This window comes from Juglans microcarpa x Juglans regia, chromosome 2S (assembly GCF_004785595.1).
Source record: "Juglans microcarpa x Juglans regia isolate MS1-56 chromosome 2S, Jm3101_v1.0, whole genome shotgun sequence".
Classification (NCBI taxonomy): Eukaryota; Viridiplantae; Streptophyta; class Magnoliopsida; order Fagales; family Juglandaceae; genus Juglans; species Juglans microcarpa x Juglans regia.
In genome coordinates this window covers 20,091,362-20,099,488 of record NC_054597.1, presented here as the reverse complement: position 1 = coordinate 20,099,488, position 8,127 = coordinate 20,091,362, and the positions used below count along the sequence as shown (strand labels likewise).

General features: G+C 36.6%; 1 pseudogene; it reads right to left on the bottom strand.

The window, feature by feature from the left end:
* Positions 1–1,959: 1,959 nt before the first annotated feature.
* LOC121253456 lies at positions 1,960–7,895 on the bottom strand (annotated as a pseudogene).
* Positions 7,896–8,127: the final 232 nt, after the last annotated feature.

The window sequence follows — 8,127 nt, the reverse complement described above, 5'->3', positions numbered from 1 at the left end:
CTCATGGAGAATTAGACAATTATGTACAAGTAACAAGCAAACATTGATCTTATGATAGGAACACTAACAAATGAGACTTCCACAACTCTTTCCAAAAGCTTACTTAGGATTAGAACAATCAACACAAAAGGTTGTAACGTGGCTTAGGTTCGGGGCTATATGAAAAAAAAAAGATGTAAAAGATTAAAAAACTTCCAAGTACATACAAAGGGAATCTTATTAAACATCTCAATAAACCACATTTCTCACATGATGTACTCTTCAACCTTTCAAATCATCGAATAATGCATCTTGTTTTTTTAATAATTTGGTGAGCAATTACATCACCCTGGTATTTTGCTATTTCTACCCAATCTTGGTATTTTTACCTTTGAAGCCCACTCACTTGAACACCTTGTAACTCATTTTCTTCCCTTTCCTCTCTCTCCCTTTTTTTTTATTCCATGCAAAAAAAGAAGAATTCCACATCTAGTTCACACTTGGAAGTAACAAGGGTAGGGAAAATCAGTGTATAGGTTATACTCCAATGTGGAAATGTATGGATAATGTAGGCATATGAAAAGAAAACGCTACATGTGTTTATTGGCTCAAAGTTGGCTACTAGGGCTCTATGATGAAAAGTGTTAGCTTGAAAGGCTCAAACGTTGATCCTAAGTTGACCTTCGTCATATCCCAAGTATATCTACCATCTTACCACAAACCATGTAATGATATTCACAAAAGAAGTGCCCAATTCAACAGATCAATAAACACTTATCACAATTTACTGCATTTGTAGGCTCTCAATCCTCCCCAAAACTCACGTGAATACTTAAGTAAAAGAGTTCTTTAGCTACATGTGTCAAACCACATCTTACCACAAAGTTTGGATGAGTGCATTAGAGGTTCTGTGAATGCTTTAGCAAAAAATGATTATGGTGGGTTTGGCGAATTCACGAAGACGACTATGAATAAGAATGAGTACACTTGTGAAAAGGATGCAAATGTGATGCAAATTAAAAAAAAATTGACACATGAAAATATGCCACAGAGTTCCAACAAGCATTTTAAATACTGAATTTGCACCACCACCCCCCCCCCCCCCCCGAACTTAAATGAAACATTTTCCTCAATGTTTAAAAATCAAATTTGAATGTGGAGTAACTAAAAAGAGTAGAATACACCTAATGAGTGACGTGGGTAGCTCGCTAAGCACCAAAGATGGTAACCTAAAATGACAAAATGAAACTAATCTGCAAACAAAAACAAAGAAAACAACAGCAAACAAAAAGGAAAAGAAGTAAAATAAGAGAAAACAAAAATAAAATAATACAAACAAAACAAATAAAGAAAAACATACATGCGTTGTGTGGTCAAGGTTGATAGACCGGATCCATAAGTGGAATGACTTCCACTTCTGGAACTCGCCTATCAATTAATACTTTAAGGCGTTGACTATTTATTTTAAAGATCCGACCATCCTTAGGATCCTCTATTTCTACCGCCCCATTTGTAAAAACATTATTCACTACAAAAGGGTCGGTCCACCTAGACCTAAGTTTTCCTAGGTACTTATGGAGTCTAGAATCATATAAGAATACTTGATCATTAGGCTTAAACATTTTTCTTAAAATATTTTTAGCATGAAATGCTTTCATTTTAGTCTTATAGATTCTAGAGTTCTCATAAGCATCATTTCTAAACTCCTCTAACTCGGTCAATTGAAATTTTCTAAGCTTACCTGCTTCTCCCATGTCAAAATTGAAATGTTTGATAGCCCAATAAGCTAAATGCTCGAGGTCCAGAGGTAAGTGGCAATGCTTTCCAAAAACAAGCCTATAAGGTGACATGCCTAAGGGAGTTTTAAAAACTATACGGTAGGCCCAAAGCGCATCAACTAATCTCAAAGACCAATCATTACGATCTGGGTTGACCCTTTTTTTCTAAAATTTGCTTAATTGTCCTATTTGCACGTTCTACCTATCCACTTGTTTGGAGGTGGTAAGCAGTATAGATCTTATGTACCACCCCATATTTTTTCATCAAAGTCTTAAAAGAACGGTTGCAAAAATGTGTACCCCGATCACTAATGATAGCATGTGGTGTACCAAATCGAGATAACACATTCTCTTTTATAAATTTAATTACTGTCCTATTATCATTGCTCCTACAAGCTACTGCCTCTACCCATTTTGACACATAATCTATTGTCACAATAATATATTGATATCCAAAACAATGAGGAAATAGTCCCATAAAATCAATACCCCAATAATAAAAAATTTCAATCACTAAAATTGGTTTTAAGGGTATCATATTACGACGGGACATAACTCCTAACTTTTGATAGTTTTCACATGAGTGACAATAGATGTTTGCATCCTTAAACAAGGTGGGCCAATAAAATCCACACTGCAGAATTTTTACAGCAGCTTTCTTCATTGAAAAGTGGCCCCCACAAGCTTGGGAGTGACAAAATTCCAAGACGCTAGCAATCTCTTCATCAGGGATGCAACGTCTTAAAATTTGGTCAGGGCAGTATTTGAAAAGGAAATCGTCATCCCAATAGAAATTACGTACCTCAGTCATGAACTTCCTCTTGTCCTAAGCGCTCCAATCCTCCAATATCTCACCTGCAGCCAAATAATTCATAATGTGAGCAAACCATGGTAGAGAAGTAATAGAAAGTAAATGCTCATCGGGAAAATCATCCCTGATTGGCAGGTGGTCAGATGTATCCTCAAATGTTAGCCTCGAGAGATGGTCAGCCACTACGTTCTCTACTCCTTTCTTATCTTTGATGGTGATGTCAAATTCCTGCAAAAGTAAAATCCACCATATTAGTCAAGCCTTAGCATCCTTCTTTGTAAGAAGATACTTAAGGGCTGCATGATCTGTGAAAATAATAATAGGAGAACTGTAACACCCCCTTCCCGTAGGCTAGGAGTGCCACGTATTTTCCATAAAAATAATCCGGTAATAGATCCCATAATTTCATAATTAAAAAAAATTGAACTTTTATTATGCGGAAAAATGTCTAATAAAACTGTCTTCCAAAACATTAAATGAAATAAATTCATGTCATAAAAACATGTTTATTTTAGAAAGTCTGAACTAAAAATAAATGCTCCTTCTACTCCTGGCCTGCCTGCTCGTAATCATCATCTTCACCTGGGTGGTTAAAAAAACATGAAAACAAACTAAAATGAGTCGATGACTCAGTAAGAAATCTATCACAACGTAAACGTAATAAACATAAGATTTTCATAACAACTTTCATGCTGAGCTAAAAAAAAAATTCATGACTGTTCATACTGATGCTTATGCTATGTATGACTGTTTTAACTGAGTTAACTGACTGATCTGACTGATTTAACTGATTTATCTGACTGGCCAACACACTTAACCCTGTGTGCAAGGTTGTGCACTGGCCCCACATCCCGCGGCCACAAGGGGAGCCGCTGATAGTATTCTGGCATACTATGGTGGACCACGACTGAGTTCGTGGCTTGCACATCCACCCTGAAACTGAACTGCATTGGTACTATGCATCTGAATGGCCATCTTATTAACTGATCTGATATTATCTTACACTTGAATTTAAGATGGCTTACGTGTCTTATACACATGAGATGCATGACATACTACATACATAAATCATAAATTCTGAATTTAAACATGATGCGGAATGACATGGTCGTATGCTATGCTAGATGACATGCTTGCATATGACATGAGCGGTTCATAAATAGTGGCTGTCAATGAACTGGCTTGGATAATACATACATATAAGCTAACTGTGATGATCCTAATTTATGATCAAATTTACTTACCTCGCTGCGTGTCTTCTTGAATAATACTTCGTAACTTGAGACCTATATTCAACAAATAACTATCACTAAATTGTTTGGAAAATAAATAAATGGTAATATCTTACTTAACTAATTTCGGAATTCTAAAATATAGTCAAACCAATATTTGTTTAACACTAAAATCAATAATTCATAGTATTTAAATTACTTAAAATACTAATTTATAATTTAGTAGAAATACTCGAGCTATTTTAAAATAATTCACAAAAAAACTTAAATTCTTAAACTAAGTTTCATTTCTCAACATAATTATTAAATCTTATAAGAAACTTAACAAATTCCACTAAATTCTTAACATAGAAATTTTATTAAAATCTTACTAAATTGACAAAGGAAATTTAACTCAAATATTAGACTTAACATTATTCTTTAAAAACATATTTCTAATTCTTTAAACATTTTTATTAAAAAAATGAACCTTTAATTAACTATATTTATTTAATAACTCAACTAGTAATATTAAACTCAATAAAATTCACTAAAATAATTATTGAAATAAAATAAGATCAAATTCAATTAAACATCATTATAGTCTGTAAAAAGGTCAAGGACTCTGGCCCATAATAATAATACTACAAGAGCCCAAACAAAAGAACAGGCTCACACACGTACGCACAAGGGCTTAGGGCCCAACGGCCCAATAAGACCTACGGATTCATTCGGATTCATTCAAGAATCCGAAAACACGGCAACAAAGGAAAAAAAAATAGAGAGCTGAGAGAGAGAGAGAGGGTCTGCGATGGTGGCTCACCGAGGGAGGGCTGAGGCGATGGCGGCGCTGGTGGCTGGGAGTGACCGGCGGCGCGACTGAGGGTTCCTATGGTGGTGCGGCACCGAGTGAGAGAAAGAGAGAGAGAGAGTTTAGAGAGAGAGAGACTGAGCCGAGAACTACCGAAATCAAAAACAAAGGCTGCGGCGGTCGAGATCTTACCGGAATGGAGTGGGTGTGCTGGGGCTGAGCTGGTCGGCAGTTTCTGGTTCCACAGGTGGTACTCTGACGTCCTATGGTGGTCGGCGGCGGTTGGAAGAATCTAAGGCTTAAACGGCAGTGTTTTGGTACTCTGGGTGTTTCAGAAGCAGATGCTTTGGAGCGGCTCACTAGATACTCCTCTCGTACGAGGTAAGCGAATATTTATAAGCATAGAAGATAGAGAAAATGAAAAAGGAAAAATCTCAGAGGAGTAGAGACGTGCAGAGACTGAGAGTGGAGACGTGCATGAGTAGAGGAATACACGGCAATAGAGTTGGTGTTCCACTAGGACGTTAGCAAAACAAACAAAATCACCGAGAGAAACATACGGGTTGGGTGGTTTGAAGTTCTCAAACAGAGGCTAACAAAGTGATGAGGTTCGGTGACTAGAAGAAAAATTTTAAACTTTAAATTTCAAAACAAAACCGTAGTAACATAATCTGATACACTTTAGAAATCCTTATTAAAACAAAACCCTAACAAATCCTAAATCGCAGCTATAATAGAAAATATAAAGATAAAGTACATATAAATTCTGATAAAACTATAATCATAAAAATATAAATTCTAAAAATATAAGTTTACTAGAAAAAATTACTTATATACCCTAAAACCAAAACTGGTATGTCACAAGAACCAATCAAGTAAGCACGAAACTTATCTAAAGCAAACACTACAGCTAGCAACTATTTTTCAGTGGTGGAATAATTCATCTGAGCACTATTTAGAGTTCTACTAGCATAGTAAATGACAAAAGGCTTCCCCTCCCTTTGCTGTCCAAGAACAACACATATAGCAAAGTCACTAGCATCACACATGATCTCAAAAGGTGAAGTCCAATCAGGTGGCTGCATTATGGATATTGAGATAAGCTTGCCAATTAGCGTTTTAAAGGCCTCTTGACAAGCTTGTGTCCACTCAAATGGGGCATCTTTAGTTAGGAGGTCACATAGTGGTCTAGATATGGTGGAAAAATTCTGTATGAACCTTCTATAAAAGCCCGCATGACCAAGAAAGGTCTCACATCCTTTATTGTCCTAGGTGTAGGCAACTTAGAGATTAATTCAATCTTAAATTGATCAACCTCTATCCCCCTAGAAGAAATAATATGACCTAAGACAATACCTGAAGGTACCATAAAGTGACATTTCTCCCAATTCAAAACCAATTTCTTCTCCTCACAACGAGTCAACACTCTCTCTAAATTCAATAAGCATGCATCAAAAGAAGATCAAAAAACAATCAAGTCATCCATAAAAACTTCCATGCAATTTTCAACCATGTCACTAAAAATGCTCATCATGCAACGTTGAAAAGTAGCAGGTGCATTACACAACCCAAATGGCATTCTACGAAAAGCATAAGTACCAAAAAGACAAGTGAAAGTGGTTTTATCCTGGTCTTCTAATGCAATTTCAATTTGATAATAACTAGAATAACCATCCAAGAAACAATAGAAAGAATGACCAACCACACGCTCAAGAATTTGATCAATAAAGGGAGGGGAAAATGGTTTTTCCGGGTGGCATCATTCAATTTTCTATAACCAATACACATCCACCACCCAGTCACAAGTTTTGTAGGGACTAACTCTCTCAGTTTATTCTTCACCACAGTAACACCTGACTTTTTAGGAACAACTTGTGTAGGACTTACCTATTTACTATCAGTAATAGGATATATCATTCATGCATCTAATATTTTCAACGCGTCATTTTTCACCACTTCTTTCATAGTAGGATTAAAGCCTACGCTGGGGGTCTCTACGAGGGCTAATTACTTCCTCCAAATTAATTTTATGAGAACAGACCACGGGACTAATACCTTTTATATCAGCAATGCTCTAACCTAAGGCCGACTTATGCTCACTTAGGGTACGAATTAATTTCTCACCTTGAGACTAAGACAATTCAGATGAGATAATAACAGGAAAAGTATCCTGGACCAAGGAAAGTATGCTTTAAACCTTTAGGCAGAGGCTTCAATTCAACTTTGGGTGCTTCCACACTTGAAGGAATTTGTTTTTCACCTTTCTCAGGTAACTCCTCAAACATCGGTTGCCATGCCCGAGTGCCATAATCCTGAGTTCTATCAAAAATAGCACAAATATCAACTACATCAGGTGGATCTATGATAGAATCAAACTCAGAATTAACAAAAAAAATACTCAAGTGGATCAAAATCATGAGCTATAGAAACTCCCCTATCCATGAGTGAGTCAATCATGTATGTCTGGTGGCTATCGTTCTCATCTTCTGGCTGTTTTGCAATATGGAAGATATTCACCTCGAGAGTCATGTTTCCAAAAGACAGCTTCATGAGCCTAGTCCTATAATTAATAAGAGCATTAGCAGTGGCAAGGAAAGGCCTACCTAAAATCAAAGGAATTTTAGAAGTAGTATCAACAGAGCTAGTGTCAAGGATTAGGAAATCAACAGGATAATTAAATTTGTTAATTTGAATTAGAACATCCTCTACCACACCTCGGGGTATTTTGACTGAACGGACAGCAATGGCAATACCACAGTGGTTGGTTTGATTTCTCCCAACCCTAACTGCAAATAAATAGAATATGGCATTAGATTCACACTAGCTCCTAAATATAGCAAGACTTGCCCAAACTCATGATTTTCAATACTGCATGCAATGGTTGGACAACCAAGATCCTTGTACTTGGGAGGAATCTGTTGCTCAATTAGAGCACTAACTTGCTCTGTCAAGAACATTGTCTTCTTCACATGATGCTTCATCTTAACAGTACACAAATCCTTGAGAACTTTTGCATAAGTAGGAACTTATTTAATCACATGCAAAAAAGGAAGATTGATTTTTACTTGCCTTAGATTCTCTAGGATTTCATTGTTAGGATCCAAAGTTCACTTGCTTGATTTTAAAGCTTGAGGGAATGGTCTCTTAATAGGACTTTTTCTCACCTCAGGTTCCTTGGTCAACTCGGCATCACTACTATCTTGATCCTTTTCCACATCCTTTGATTTGTTCGTTGTTGCGATGAGTAATGACTTATCACTTATCATCACAATGACATTCACATCCTTCAAATTCTCTTGTGCCATGTGTTGACCATGGGGTGCGGACTGAGCTTGAGAAGGGAACTTACCTCGCTCATTCACACTCAAGGAGCTCATCAATTTGGACACTTGACTCTTTATCTCCTTATTTTCTTCAACAACCTGCGTAATCAAAGATTCAAACATTTGGTTAGTCTTACCCTGTGCCTCAATAAAAGCATACAAAGTGTCTTCTAAAGAACTCCTAGAAGATGAAGGTGCATGATATGGTGCAAAA